Source organism: Conger conger, chromosome 15, assembly GCF_963514075.1.
Source record: "Conger conger chromosome 15, fConCon1.1, whole genome shotgun sequence".
Lineage (NCBI taxonomy): Eukaryota > Metazoa > Chordata > Actinopteri > Anguilliformes > Congridae > Conger > Conger conger.
The window spans coordinates 19713744-19729520 of NC_083774.1; the positions used below are offsets into that span (position 1 = coordinate 19713744).

The 15777-nt window shown below is 41.5% G+C and overlaps 1 protein-coding gene across 1 annotated transcript in view; it reads left to right on the forward strand.

The window, feature by feature from the left end:
* znf536 (zinc finger protein 536) overlaps positions 1-15777 on the forward strand; it is a 163232-nt gene that overhangs the window by 63083 nt on the left and 84372 nt on the right. The gene's annotated exons all lie outside the window — the stretch shown is intronic.

Consider the following 15777-nt stretch of genomic DNA (forward strand, 5'->3'; position numbering starts at 1 on the left):
CGCAATCTAATTACGTTCTAACTGGGAAGGGCATTTTGGGAAAATTGTGTGTTCATTCAATAAATGGAGCGAATATTTATTTTGCTTTGATTAACAAATCGGCAGAGTAATTTCTTTAAAAAAGGGAGAAATCCGTGGCTTCACCCCCCCCCCAGAGTCGTACTCCGTTCATCTCCAAAACACTTGTTACCCCAGCGATAATAAGAAACAATCGCCCCAGGCACTGTGATTGGATCGTGGGCTATCATACCTAACCCTCAGCCTCCTTCATCGCTAAAGTTGGGTTGCTGATAAATACTTTATTAATAACTTTTTAATAATGTAAAGATTATTGTTTTTTTCTGAGGTTGAATGAATAAACATGAATGAATTTATTTGTCTTTAGCTAAGCATGATTAATGAACAATAGCCTGTGTATTGCTTGTTTAAAAAACAGCTTTCAATATTAACATAATATTTCTAATCATTTATAATGAGAATAACAAGAAATTAGCCCTTTGATTTAACAACTGAAATGCCTGTTCTTGAACCCTGTGTTGAAGCAAGAGGTTAGGTTGTGTGTGTACAAGATTGTAGTATTATATTATAAATGATATAGTATATACAGTATCCACACATGCACACAGCATGCATGCACGCACGCACACACACACACACACACACACACACACATGCACAGCGTGTGTTAGAGTAAAGAAATGTAGAACGTTTAACAATTACCCTGAGTAAAACAAAATAAACTAAATTTAGAAGCAGATTTTTTAACACAATGGGGGAAATTCACATATCCGTTTATTCCAAAGTCTTATTGGCATGGACTGGGGAAATGGAATAACATGGCTAAGGCTGAAGGACAAATGTTTTCTGTCTCTTGTATTCTTTGCTCATCGCTGTGTTAGTGGGTGTATTTTTAGCCTTCAACTGAAACTACTGAAACACAAATATGCTAATGTTTCACAGACGGGAAGAATGGCAACAGCACATGACAATGGACTGAAAAAAGCCACGTTAAGTGTGTGCGTGTGTGTGAGTACAGTATGTGTCTGCGTGTGTATACAGTATGTGTGTGTGTGTGTGTGTTTAAAGGCATTCTCACTGACGACTGTTTCTAATGCATGAACCCAATATCTGAAACAATAAGACAGGCCTCACATCCTTACAGCAGATTGTGTATTGTGTTTGCTTTGAAAACACTGGAGATAGCCCAGAAGAACATCCAGTTCACCACCCCGTGGTTGTTCTATTTGGGGGCTTGAGGGGCATCTTCAGCAGACACATCCATATCCTGTCGCCCGTAGACTCCGCGTTTTTTAAATCCCAGGTTGGGCATTGGCACCGTAGTTCGTGAGCACCGTTCTTTGCTTCAGTTTGCGAAGTCAAACTCCAGCTGGACAAATTGGCGCCAGAACGTTCTTGGGTATAATGTAGAACGGCGAGTTCGGTACAGTTCAAAGTCACCCGTATAAAGGCTAATCCAGTGTGTGCGTGCTGCCTTTGGCCCTCATTGAGCGCGCAGGGCCCCAGCGAGGCCCGGGCGTTCGGCGTTAAGCGTCCCTCCTGCCCTCAATGCTGCGTCACAGGGGATCCCAGCAGAGTCCAGGGCCCATCTCACAAACTTCTTTTAATTTTATTCATATCTTTGTTTAAGCCCCGTTTTTTACCCCTCATCTCTCTTCTTTGTCTTTTTCATCTTCCTCTTTCTTTTTGGCGAGTTGAATCCATCAAAGCCCCGTGTTGTGAGGGAAGACTACAATAGTGGTCTTTGTGCGCGGACGTGCGAGGGGATGGGCTCTGTGGTGACACTTGTTGTTTTTACGGCCGCTCTTATGATGGATCGCCGCTCACTCAGTGGGTCGTCTTTGTTCCGTCTTTTTTTACGCCGATGGCGCATTTCACCTTCATCGTCTTTCTGCTCACCCCCGTCTCAGTTTGGGCTGTGCTCTCTCTTTCTCTCTCTCTCTCTATCCCTCTATCTCTCTCCCTTTCTCTCTCCCTCTCTATCTCTCTCCCTTTCACTCTCTCTCTCTCTCTATCTCTCTCCCTCTATCTCTCTCCCTCATGCATACATACACACACGTACACACACACAGGCATACACACATACACACACACACACACATACACACACACACACACACAGACGCTAGCTGCCATGGGATTTTTCACACCATGTCACATATCCCTCCAAAACAATTATCTTTGAACTTGCTTTTAGTGCTGTTTGTCCTAATTACAGATCGTTTTCTCTGTCATCTTTCTACTTTTATTGCGGTTCTGCCCTGGATGTAGATCCTATTGAGGTTCAACCTTATTTCACTCACTGGTACACCCTTAAGACCTGGATTCATCAAATATTCCCTTGTGCGTTCTTCTCTTTCAAATGTGATTTTTTTTTCTTCTTTTCCTCTTTTTTTCCGATATAATTTTGTGGTATTATCCAATTGAATTACTCCCAGATCCCAAAATGCACAGAAGGACGTATGGCTTGTCCCAATTTCTGTATTATGGTTCAAGTTTACAGCATTTTTTTCAGAGGCATATATCTGCTATTAGGCACTGTAACTTGAAAAGCACATGGGAATAGTGATATATTTATAGACTTATGTTACAGTGTTCAAACTTCATTGTAATTAAAGACAATTAAAGGAGGTTAATGCATTGCTTTACTTTTCCGGCTGGGTTGTTCCATCCAGCTACGCACGCGTGTATCCTGATGTAATTCCTATTGTCGTTATTTACGACGAAGAAAACCGTAAGCAAGCAAACACGTCGAAGAGTGGCTGGGAAAAATAACGTGGGAGTTACAGCCTCTCGAAATGTGAAGGGTTTAGACATGGTGTGGGGTTTTAATTATTATCAAATTGTGTATAGAAGATACGATCATACAAGATGCACCGAGTCAGTGAAGGGTTTGAAATGTACATTGCAGTGTAGTTCTGGTAGATCTAGTTGCAACAAAGTGCTCCATGAGCCATGACCTATCCCAGTGCTAAACTCTCCATCTGTGTTGTCGACTAAGCCATCCACTTCTGCTAGCTCTATTGCCCCTTGACTCATATAAATTGAAGTCAGTTTTATAAATCCAGTTGCCGTTAGTGTGTGCATTTGGAGTGAACTACTAGTTTAGGCCATATGGCCCAAGTTGGTATATTACAGGGCCCAAAGCCTTATTTAAGAATTTTTTAATTTTATTTTAACTTTTATGTTTATATAAGATCCACGCATTACAAGCAGATTGTTGTCCTGTTTGAATTTTTCATGTCATGTCGGAATATTTTTCTGGATTTTCTGTGTGTGTGTGTGTGGGTGTGTGTGTACTGCATATGTGTACATAAAGTATATTTACATTTACATTTTTACATTTTAGTCATTTGGCAGACGCTTTTAATCCAAAGCGACTTACAAGTGCATAGGTTCTACCATAAGTCAAAGCATCACATCCAGAACTAGCAAAATACACATGAAATGCTGTTCTAAACATAGTCACACACACACACCAACACCCACACATACACACATTTAAAGACTGCAAATATCGATTTTACAAATCATATATTTCATTAATGTGCTTTTTTACCCTGGAGAGAAAGTAGCATCAGATAAAATCTGGAAGGCTATTCACACCCTCCCCCCGGCCTGCTCTTTTTTTTTTCCTCGAGAAAACTTTATTCACAAAAAGGCATGACAACTCTTTGCACACAGAGAGCAGTCCTGCGGTTGTGAAGTGCCTCCTTGATGTGTCCAACACCGCAGATGAGTCGTTTCCATTTATTTACGGAGGCTCTGGTGACACGCTATTCCCTCTCCAGTTTCCAGGGGACCCGGCGTTGGCCTGAACTTGCGCAGCGATTGATGGCCCGCCTGGCCCCAGCTCTCTCAGTAACATTCAGAGAGAGCATCTTTACACATGCACCGCCTAATTCAATTACGCCACATATCCTCCACCGATACGTCTGCTGCTTAAGACCAGAGATTCGCTTATTTCCTGAAGATCAAGGTATTTAGTCCATTTTTCCTGTCCTTAATTTATAAGCGATATGTCATAAACTACATTTATGACAAGATGTAGGTGACACAACAACATCGGTTGTGATTGAAGGGAAGATGTAATGCATGAAGGTTGAGGAGAATTTATTTTTCTTTGCAAATAGCCTACTCTTGGAGAATTGGATGCAGATTGACAGTTAGTGGTCGGTATGTTGTAGATACTGCCTTTAACGCTTTAATGAGCTATTACCAAATGTTTTTTTTGTTGTCGTTTGTTTTTTGTTTTGTTTGCTTTTTACTTATTTTCCTGCGTTCCTGTGTTTGGTGTCTGAGAGATTTCTGACACTGTGTTTGAGCTCAGTTAAAACAGCTGCATGCAGCTTAGCTGGTGTTCAGCAGACTCACTTCTGGTGCTCGATCACGTTGAACTATTCCAACAATCAAAGTGTTTGAGCTGAATAATGAACACACATCTACTCCCCCACCCTCCCCTAGTCCTGCCCGGAATGTCGTACTTCTCCCCACAGTGGGAAAAGCGAGGCAAGAAACTGATAGGAAAGTAGAAGATTGTTACACATACCTGTCAGCAGGTACTCAAAATAATTGGTAAATTACTACCCTGGGATAGCGAGAGTCTCTATTCTTTCTGTTTGATAAATATTTGAATTCGCCAGGCAGTTGTAAATAATAATACCATCTCTGCTGAGAGGTCTCTGCTATCACCCACTTTGAGAAGTTACAAATTGCATGCTCACAACCGAGGGAATCACAATGTATTTCTTTATATATGAAGAGAGATGGGGCAGAGTGCATGAACGTACTGTTTGAAAACTTTCCTGATTAACTAAATTTATAACGCACTCTCTTCCCCACACCCACACAAACACACACATACTGTATGTATACACACACACACACACACACACACATGCACACGCACAACTGAGCCCTTCAGCACTGCAAAATGAATCCATGCACATTTCACATCCATAATTATACTGTGAACAAAATGTGTTTAAACTTTTGGAATCTTTGGTTTGGGCCAATTTGATGTAAGTCATTGAGTCCTGTTTATCTGGTAATGAATTATATTAATCTTCATCTTGCTCTTTCACTTGACTTAAGCTCACTTTTACTATAGTCAATTAAATCCTTCAGGATTTTTCTGTGCCTAAAAGGATATATAATACCGTGACATTTCAACTACCCGTTAAAAGGCAAATTCATAGAACATTTACTTTTCTGTTCCTCTCTTTTAAATGGAAAAATGATCTATTAGCATGTTCCAGTGAATGTGTTCTTGGTTAGAGGGAGAAAGGCTATCTACAGGAATGTAGGTTGACGCGACTGCTCCATGAAACAAGTGGGCTTTGGTGTAAAACGTCCTTTTCGTGCAAACGTGGTGCTTGACTGTCTGCGTTAGACTGTAAAGACTTGAGAGACGAGATCAGATACACTGAATCAGATAGTGTCTTGTTCGAGAAGCCAAATGTATTGCCCCCTGGCCTGTCTTTGCAGACAGATGGGTCCAGTGTGAAAGGGCACAATCTGTGCGGGAGTGTGAACGGAGGGTGAGCAAGCTGGGGCTTGAAGAAAGAGGACTCGAGTTTGCAGGTTGCCAACAGGGAGAGGATCTGGGCACACCAGATCTGTGGAAGAGGCTGATTATCTGAGTGAGAATCGAGCCTGGCCTATGCTAAATCTAAAACTATATACCCATTTGCTTCTTTATATTATAAGATCATGTATTAACAGCTACTAGCAGTTGTTACACTAATGACTTCATCAGAATTGTTAATTGCCTAAGCCTATATGCATGCATTTATGTGAGTCGGTGTGAGTAAGAGCATCTGTTAAATGACTAAATGTAATGTAATAGGGTTTGGGTGGGAAGGGATGACTCCAGGTTTAGAGTGCAGGGACAGCTGGGTAATGTGGTTCCCCAGCTGCCTCAGTATCCACAGTGCGGAGCAGAGAAGAATGGCTGTCAGGGTGTGGCCAGGGTAAGCGGTGCACGTGACCGTTCACCCATGGCAGTAAGGCTCTGGGAGAGGCTTCAGGCTCGGTACACGGTTGGGAAGGTGATGGTGGTTTGTAGCTTTCCGCGATAAGACGGCCTTGCTTGTTTTACGCCGCGGTGTCCAATCACGCAGTACGTCATTGGTAGTGACTGGAATATTCAGATAGGAGGAAGGTTTAATGAGGCATGCCCCGTATATCACGTTCTCAAAAGACAGCATCTCCGGCAGGGGTGCTCCTGGATGCAGGGACGCGTCTGGGCGCCTCGTGGGGTCAGAGCTGCTTTTTGTGGCGTGAAACAGCTTAACGTACAAGCACAGGCTCTGTGCAGGACACTAGACTGTCACGGAGACACAGTCGGTCTGCTCAGTTCTGGGTGCTAAGGCTGTAATCTGATATAGTATGGCACTGGTCTAACTATACACACTAAATCAAGGCCATTAAACATTTAACTGCAGTCCACTGCAGTTTAATTGTAAATCTTAACTGATTTCCTCTTACAGCATACGAATTATCCTCTAACATGTTTATTTCCTTTAAATATGTTGAATTCGCACTCGCAGATAAAGAATAAATGCATTTTAGATTGCTTTGCCTCATTGTAGTCTGTGAGGTTTTGACAGTGCTCCCAGATAGAAAAAGATGCATTATTTCCTGCGGATAGTTTAAAAAACATGCCGTTGAACTGACCACCATTTTGATTCATTAATGTGATCTGAGCTTATATACAGAGGCACTGAAAACCTGGATCTTGTACTGAAAGACGGGATATATAATGCATGAAAGCTAATGCATTGTTTCTGTTTTCACAATATCAGTTTTCCTGGCAACTGTGTTCACAGGAAAAGGTTTGTAATAATATCTGTATTAAAATGAGAAGCCTGAAAGTCATAACGGTGTCTTTTTAAGTGCGTGTAAAATGATTTAAATCTTACTTTTGGCTTACAGAATGGAGATTTAAATGTTAAATGCGGGTTGAAGTCTGCCTGAACTAATTTGTAGAGCTTTGCACCATGTTGACATTTAAATGCGATAAGAATAGAAAACTGTATGCCAACCTATTTTGAAGATGCTCACTGAATACATTCACATCAGTTTCAGTCTATAATTAATGAAAAAAAGACAGCGATTTTTGCTCTAGATTTGATTATAATAAAACCTTATAAAAGCTACGGGGATGTTTAAAGCGGAGAAAAAAGAGAAGCTTGGAACGAATTAGAACAAAGTCAAGAGCACACCTGGGCCTGACAAAGATTGCATTTAACTGACTGCTGTGCTATCATATTACTGAGAGCTAGACCAGCTTTTAGGAGCAGCTGTATAGAGAGGGCTGGAAATCAGCATGCAAATAAGGGCACATTGTTAACTTAATCAGATGCAGGGGGGAAGATGTGGCGGGAGGAGGATCCGCAAACAAACAGCGCGCTCCGCAGAGATGGCGGGGGCAGGAAGATTAAACCCCCCCCTACCTACGGGGCCATGTCGCGGGGTCGTGGGCGTCGGACTCCCTGCCGGCCCCCCGAGGGAGGGGGTCGCCTCTAACCTGCCCCCCGGAGCCGTTCCGTCGAGTGGCCTCGGCGAGGGGCGAGCCGCGATAGCGCCGGCGCGTTGTTTGCCTTCCTGTCACTGCCCCCCTCCGTAAGAAGAGATTTCAGCTGTAGGACGGCAGTGATTGAGCGGCTGGTTTTATAAGAAGGGAAAGGATGGGTCTCGCGCAGCACGTTCGACGAGGCAGGTGCCTAAGTACTGACTATTATTCCTCTTATGGTAATACGCCTAATGAGTGTTCCACTGTAAAATTATTCTAGGCCTTTGATAACACATGCATATTGTGATGTTTTAAAAAGGTGTGTTTTTTCACAACGGAAGATTTTGTATAGAATGGATGACAAGAGGACAGCTGGCTGCTGCTGACCAGTTTGCACTATTCTTTAGATGAATGGTAACATGGTAGCATTTTCGTATCATGCTGAACGGGGCTTGCCGTTCTCCATTGTTGTCGTTTGAAGAATAATCCGCAGAGGTGATGACCCATTCTGATGTGTTCATGAAGAGACGATTATAAGCAAATATGTTTACCGCAGTAGACCTGGTTATGTTTAAGCAACATGTTAACAAGATTACTGCATCAGCTGAATACACCAAAACTGGAACGAGGGAGAGCTATCTTTAATTACCAACCATGTCATGTGACAGAAAAAGTAAAGGGTGTGTGCTTCTCTGAAAACACTTCCTGAGATGAATCTGCTAGATATAATATCTTTGGGTGCTGGACAGTATGTGCATTTCCCACTCTGTTGATGTCAGTTGTAGCAACTGTATCTGAATGGGGATGAATAAGTTATCATCCTCAAGGTCAGAAGGCCAGTGAGAAATGCTAAAAATGCACGCAGGAGGCCAAAACAGGAACCCAAGGGTAACTTGTAGAAAGACATCAGGAATCTGATGGCTGGACAAAAAATGTCTTCTAACACCTCACATAGTGCTGCTTATGTGTTCTAGCCTAGCCCAGTCCTTATAACCACCAATAAGGCTTACATTGGTGAATGTGAATCGCATCAAAGGTATTTTGTTGTGTGCTTAGTGTTGTGAATAATATAGATTCCTAAGGTACCTGTCTAGTTTGAAAGTTAAAATAGGGTTCGAAGGGAGGGTCGACTTTCTGGCATAGCCTGTTGTTTTAAGTGCATCTCAGACAGCTGACCAATGTTGGTGTTTTTCCTAATCAGGACCCTCTGGCCCATAATGCATTTGCATCAGGGCAAATGGTTGGCAGGCCTAATGGAGTGCTTTCCTCCCTGGGCGCCTAACGGCACACATCATCGTGCAAGAAACAGTGGCCCCCCCATTTCCGATAAACTACAATAAATAAACATGTGGCCTGCTCTCCCATAGGTCCCCCACCCTTTCTCCTGAGACTTCCCTCCAACCAGATTTCTTCACTTCAGTTAGTGCATAATAAATATGTCCTACTATTAGTAGACCCACTCTTCTTTTTCCTCTTTCACTTTTAAGAGGCACATTAGACTGTTATGGCTAACAGCTTGATCCACACCATGAAGAAGAGAGAGAAACAGTTATCCTAAGCGGCACTAACAGCTGCAAACAACAGTGGTGGGGGAAATAATGACATTGTAACGTATGCTAAGAATTGAGAGCAATTCCAGTCAAGTCTGACTTCCTGATGGGTTTGATAAGATTAGTTGCTTACTTAAACAGGATGTACGCTGTCTTTAAGCAGCTTTTTTGGACATACAGTCTGTTGCATAACTGCCGTGACTGAACAGCTTACAGAACTTAAAGTTTCTTCGCATGAAGTCCACAGATTAGCGTACAAGTTTATCAAAGTGACAGAATAAAGAAGATTTAAGATCCCATATTAAAAAGACATGCAGTAGTTCAATATTTAAAAAGCCCATTTACTGTGACAGAACTACTTTTCATTCAGGAACATGTGGTTCCCTACCTGTTTATTGTCTGTTCTTATCTTCCAGAAGAAAAAAAGAAGATATTTTCAGGAGACATTGAAGAATCATTTAATTAAAGGCAGCATAATGTAAAATAATTATATGACTTGCTATCCATAATGAGTAGCTCTAATTAGCTATATATTTGTTCCTTGTAAATTCAAAACTACAGTCTCCAGTTGTGAAAAGCTAGTAAGTGTGTTGAAGTAGCACCAGATTTGTTCCCTTTACTTCTCATCGCTTGAAGGCACAATTTAATTTTCAATGTATGCATACAAGTGACGGTAAATAGCATGAGTGTAAGAATCTTTTTTTTAATTAGCCGCACAACAATTAAAGGATTCACCAACTAAATTGAACCTTGTCTCCGTTGCGTCCTGCTTTGATTTTACCTCCTGTCACAACAACTTGCTTGTTCAAGCCATTATGCAAAATCATAAGTGCAGTACTACCACAAGAAGAGGTAAACAGTAATTATTTTTGATATTTAGTTATTTGGGGTATATTAACACCGAGTTCAAAGAAAACACTTTCAAAATACTTTTAATTTTATTTATCAGAAACAGCTCTGTTTGGTTCGTTAAGGTTGTCGTGATAGTGATTTAATTTAGCTACGTTCCGAGATTCTTTGAACGTTCTGTGCCTCATGCCATTACACAACAAACGCTTACTATTCCACTCTCTTACTTCACTGCGTGACAAAAGAAATCACTTCACAGATGTGGCGTTCCCACAGATTAGCCTTTTAAAAAAGAGGAGCTCGCTTGTTATTCTTTTTCTTTTCCGTACTCTTTGTCTTTGCCTTACAGTACACATAATTCACATGGAGGTTGAAGCACAGAGTGATGTAAGCCTTGGTGGACCCTACATGGGGAGCAACAGTATGAGCATTGTTTTTGGGGCCTTTGCTGCTGTAGCAGAGCCTTGCATGATTAGTGACATGACCGTCACCATTGTAGTCTGCAGTGAAGAATCACCCCTGTTTTCTGACGCGCGGAACCCGAGATGAGGGAGTCGGGAAGGGGCGGGGGCAATGTTCTGTCATGTACCAGATAATTCTGGAGCATCGAATGTCCTGAGAGAGGAACACTCTTTGTGTACGTTTTGTAGGTGCTCATGTACTCTTGGCTTTATTTTCATTTCCATCCAAGGTCATCCTGTAAGTTCCTTCTCACCCCCCCCGTCCCCCGTCCCCCCGTCCCCCACCCCCCAGTTTGTCATCACTTTGCAAAGCAGTCTGGTTCACAAATGTTCAAACCATTCGTCTTCCACTTAGTGCACATCATAAAATAAGAGGCAGAAAAATGACTTCCTCCATACTGTTACCATTACACAGAAAGCGCACATCTGCCTGGCACCGTAATGAGCCGGGTGTTTTAGCATAAAGACGTGAGTTGTGGAGACCTGATGACGCAGCTGAGCAGGACAATGGCCTGTGGGAATGTACTTATTCCCCATTGATCTGGTTCCCCGACTCCCCGCTTCTCCCAATGGCCTGTCAGACACAGGGATGAAAAGCCACATTTTTGCCTCATACTGATCTGTGGAGATGAGCTGAAAGCTGAACTACCTGTTGACAGTCCTCTTAAGTCCTCTCAATGACATATTGTCTGACGCAGAGATTGGAGGGGAAAGACGAGCCCTGCCAGCCTTTTGAGGACTCTACCAGAGAGATATTTGTCAGTTACAGTGCATTCATGTGTTCGCTGCTCCTGGTTGTCCGGACATAATCTGGCCAAGATTTCGAAGCAGTCCTGCTTTTTTTTTCCCACGTTAATTGAGATGTTCCTGTGAGCCCTGGTACCTTGGTGATTGAAGATGAGTCTGTTTGCTTTTGAAAGCATTGACAAGGACATGGTTTGTTTCAGTTGGTTGTAAGTGCAGGCAATTGCCACTTTTCTGCTCATTACTGACACTAACAATCCAGTACAGTCCGTGATAAGTTACTTTATCTCATTAGTTGTGTAATTTTGCTACTTTTATCCAGACAACCAAGCATAGCTAAAGAGGAGGAGCGACAAATAATATTCAGTATACTGTAAATATTCAATATTTATGTATTTATTTCCCATGAAGAGATTTTGTGTTTTATAAACTTATCTTACAATTTTTCTACTAGCCATCTTTTTATTATATTGCAAGCACACTTTAAATGCATGCATATCTGCACCCATAAAATGCAGAATATATGACTGACATTCCCAGTGTTTATGGCATTGTTTTGCTCGTTAATTTGTTGTGGCCAGGACTCATTAATGATTTGAAGCTGATAAGATTGAATTTTTCACAGTTAGTAAATAATAATTGATTTATTAATAATGATGACTTTCTTCATAGTAATTAATGAGGTATCGCATTCTAATTAGTCAATCATTTCTGGTCAATACATGCCCAAAATGACAAAGTAGAGCATAACTAATGGTTTTTCATTTCATGTTTTGCACTTTTGAAGACACAGCAGTTATTGCTTATAACTTTACAAAAGTATTCATAAGTCTGGCCCACGCAGGATATATCAGTTGTTTTGGACCAGGCTGTCATTTTAATCGATACAGTACATATACAGTACTTTTTTCACTGCATGTTTTACGAGGCTTAGATGTAAAAATGTGCACAGGTGCATGGTGGTTATGGAGTCTGTCTGTGAAATGAAACCCTGTTAGTTTCCCATCTACTCGTCTTTGAACTTAAACACTTATAATTCTGTTACAGTCATTGTGTTATATGTAACCACAGCTATCAAAGTTGTGTTGCAGAACAATTTGCAAAATTTGGTTGTTTGTCACGTTGCTTGAAACGGTGAATATTAACCACAAACTGTTAAGATGAGCACCGCTGCATCTCTGAAAGTAGAATAGGAAGTCCTGGCGGCTTCAAGAAACTTCACTCAAACGGTGATATTTATAAAAGTGCATCGTTGACGCTGGGCAAATGTTACGTGTGACAGGTAGAGTGAGACCACGAAAACAAGCTTCAGTCTAGCCCTCTCTTTGGAAAGAGACATTTTAGAGAGAGGCACTGAGACGGTTCACCGATGCTTGTCTGCACGGCCTACAGTGCTGTGCAGGGACCCTGATTAAATGCTTCTGACGCAGGAAAGGGAGCCAGTTGCACTCGTAACTGAAACGGTAGGAAACGGAAAGCATTACCTTGGCTGGCATGTGTCAACAGTTATCGGTGTCTTATAAAACAAAAATGTAAAAAATGGTCTGAAGTCACACTGACTGATGCTGTTCTGTCTACTTTGAAACTTTCTTTCTTGTACTGCTCAGTAGAATGTTTATTTTTTCTGTATTCATATTTCAAAGTGAAAGACAGTCTGTGTGCTGGAACTTTTTAGTTTGAGCTAAAATAATTATGCTTATTGTTGTGCTTGTTCAAGTGGACACATGCTGACATCCTGTTTATCTCTCTCTTCTTTTTACCAGAAACTTAATTATCAGTTAAATGGCTAAGTTAGATGGATAGTTTTTGTGTATTTGATTGTGACACAGCAATTTTATGAAAGTGAACGTGCAGATGTGTGTGTGTGTGCATGCATGCATACGTGAGAGAGAGAGAGAGAGAGAGAGAGAGAGAGAGAGAGAAGAAAAAAAAACATATCCTGGTACTTTTGTCAGTCTGTTGTCACATTTACAAAATTAATTTATTTTTATTCCACCAGAAAGGTAATGATGACTGAAAATAAGTGTTAATTCTTCTGAATACTTGAACAGTCTTGCATGTCCGTTAACACAAAGAGCCTCATTCACGAAACATGTGTACGATCAGATCATAAACTGTGCTTCAGGACATTGTGTCCATGAACATTTCGGTATTCAAATACAGTATATTGTATTTTATTTTTCTTCTCCGAATTTGTTTTTTGTACAATCAAAATCAATGAATGTTTGGAAATTAGCATAAAGGCAAAATGTGGTTTCTGTTTAGAATGTGTTATCATTTATTATATATTTATGTAGTCAAGTAGTTACAGCCAAAGAATTATAGGCCGAGGCTATTTTCTTTGACTATATTAACTAATCTATCTGAATAGTCCACTTTCACTGGGAGTTATTTTAACTTTCAATTTCAGTTTAGTTTCAGTTGGTTGTTTCATTTTAGTTTTTTATCTTCACACCTAGTTTTGGGAACACATGCAAGTCATTTTGTCTTTGCATGCTTAGTGAATCACCTGCTTGTTTTTCACTTCTCTTCGAAACTAAAGTAAGAATTTCATAAAAGTTGTGTGAATAAGGCCCATGAGTTCTATTGCTGCAGTGATATAATTTTGTAATTATATCATGCAATTAATTTTGTAACAATATCCTTCTAATCCATGACGGAACCCTGACAGTCTCGAAAGAGGTGTCAAAGTTTCAACCTTAGGCCAGTGTCATTCACTCACTTTGAAGTAAGTATACAAATATATACAGTATATCATAGTGAGTAAGCACATTTGCAAATATACAATACTTACCGTGTGTATTTTTGGAAATGAACAAACACAGGCCTATACAGAACATGCATACAATTAGACTGGATGATTTTATTTAATCGATAGCTAGTGGTTTATAAGAGTAGGTGGAGCAAGACAAAAGCAGTCTTTCAGAAATATCCCTATAAAGAATGTGGTTTGCATAATTGGAAATGGTCTTAGTGTTTTGTACATATTGTAAGAAAGGGCCCCCCTCACCACCATCCCCACCCAACCCCCCACGAAATGCAACGTGGGAGGAGAAATGTCTAAAGTACAGCAAACTGCATGTCAGCAAATGCGCGTTCTGCCCCTACTGCCTACTGCTGAAATGTTTGCGTGTCGTCGTTTGTCGGAATGTGGAAATCTGGCCGGCTGTGTGTTGATCACCCGAAGATAAAAAGGACAGACTCATCGGCCTACAGCGGCCAGTGTTCTGGGGCACGGCTGAGGGCGGGGGTGAGGGGGGTGGGTGGGGGGGCTGGGGGGGGGGGCTGCAGCCAGCGGGTAAAAGCCTTGTTTCGGCTTGGCAGTGATATTTATTGCTGAGGACGAGCAGCCCTGAGAATGCTCCGGAGGACTCGTTTGCTGTTTGGCCATGTGCTGGGATCCTGCTTACTTGATGTATAGCTCTGATAAACAATTAGCCATGGAGGCGCCACTCTCGGGAACTGCCACCCTCTCGCTCCGGAGACCGCCGTCTGCAGAACGGTCGTCGCGCAGACTGTGTTAAAATAGGCTCCTCCTGTGGGCGAAGTGGGATGCGTGTTGATCTGTAACGTGTAAAAGGTTTATTAATGTCCAGAGGCTGCGGGTTCTCCACGGTAGCACGGGGTACATGTCCCAGGCGAGGCAGGAAACGGCTTTCCCAGAGTGCACCGCCATCCCCGGGCAGAGGCCGTATCGCCATAATCTTCCCGAGGGGGAGGAAAGATTTCGGGACAAAGCCAGACGCCTCCGGGATTTGACACATTGTCCCATGTGTGAAGGATGTCTGGAATAGCACCGGACACAGGAGCAGTCTCACTAAGCTGCTAGTCGTTCCCTCCTTAAAACTAATATTCCTTGTTACTGCTTGGTTGCAAACACAGAAGGATTTTTATGATTATAATCATGTGTTATAGCACCTAGGCCTGTTACTAGGCAGCGTACTAATCGGCTTAATGAGATATTATACGATTTTTTGTTGACCAAAGCAAAACTCGTTTTATTGTTTCCAAGGTTTGACCCCTTGGTTGGAGGAGAATAGATTGGCCTTATCCTTCTTAAGAGAACGGATAGAATTGCAAGCGACAGCGAGTTGAGACAATAAAGTTGGATAATGTATTTAGTTGTTGTACAGAATGATGCATTTTTGCAACCATACAGTATGTAATGGCTTCAAGACTTCTCAGATATGTGAACCTTTCCTGTAACTCTAACTGTTATTTTCTCTTACTGGGAAGCCTTATGAGAGAAAGAAAATACTCAGTATGATCGCACATAAATGTGTCTTTTAATGGAAATTAGTCCAAGACAAGTGTCACAGCACCAAGATAAGAGCATGTGTTTACTCAAGTAACCCCCTTGGTTTTAAGTGCTATTGTTAATATCATAATTGTTGTATACCAGCAGCTCCATGACAATGGTAGTGCTCTGTTTCATTAAGGCGTGTAATTGAAATAATTTTGATAGGTTGGGCCGAATACGTTTAATTATGAAGCGCTCAGCATGTTTACAGGGAAATGATTACATCCAAAATTATTATACAGTTTGGGAAAGTTGTAGAAATTTCCAGCATGTGCATGCTGTTCTCTAAAAAAAAAAAAAAAATCATCACCAAGTGCTGGACATATTGTAAGGTATTGT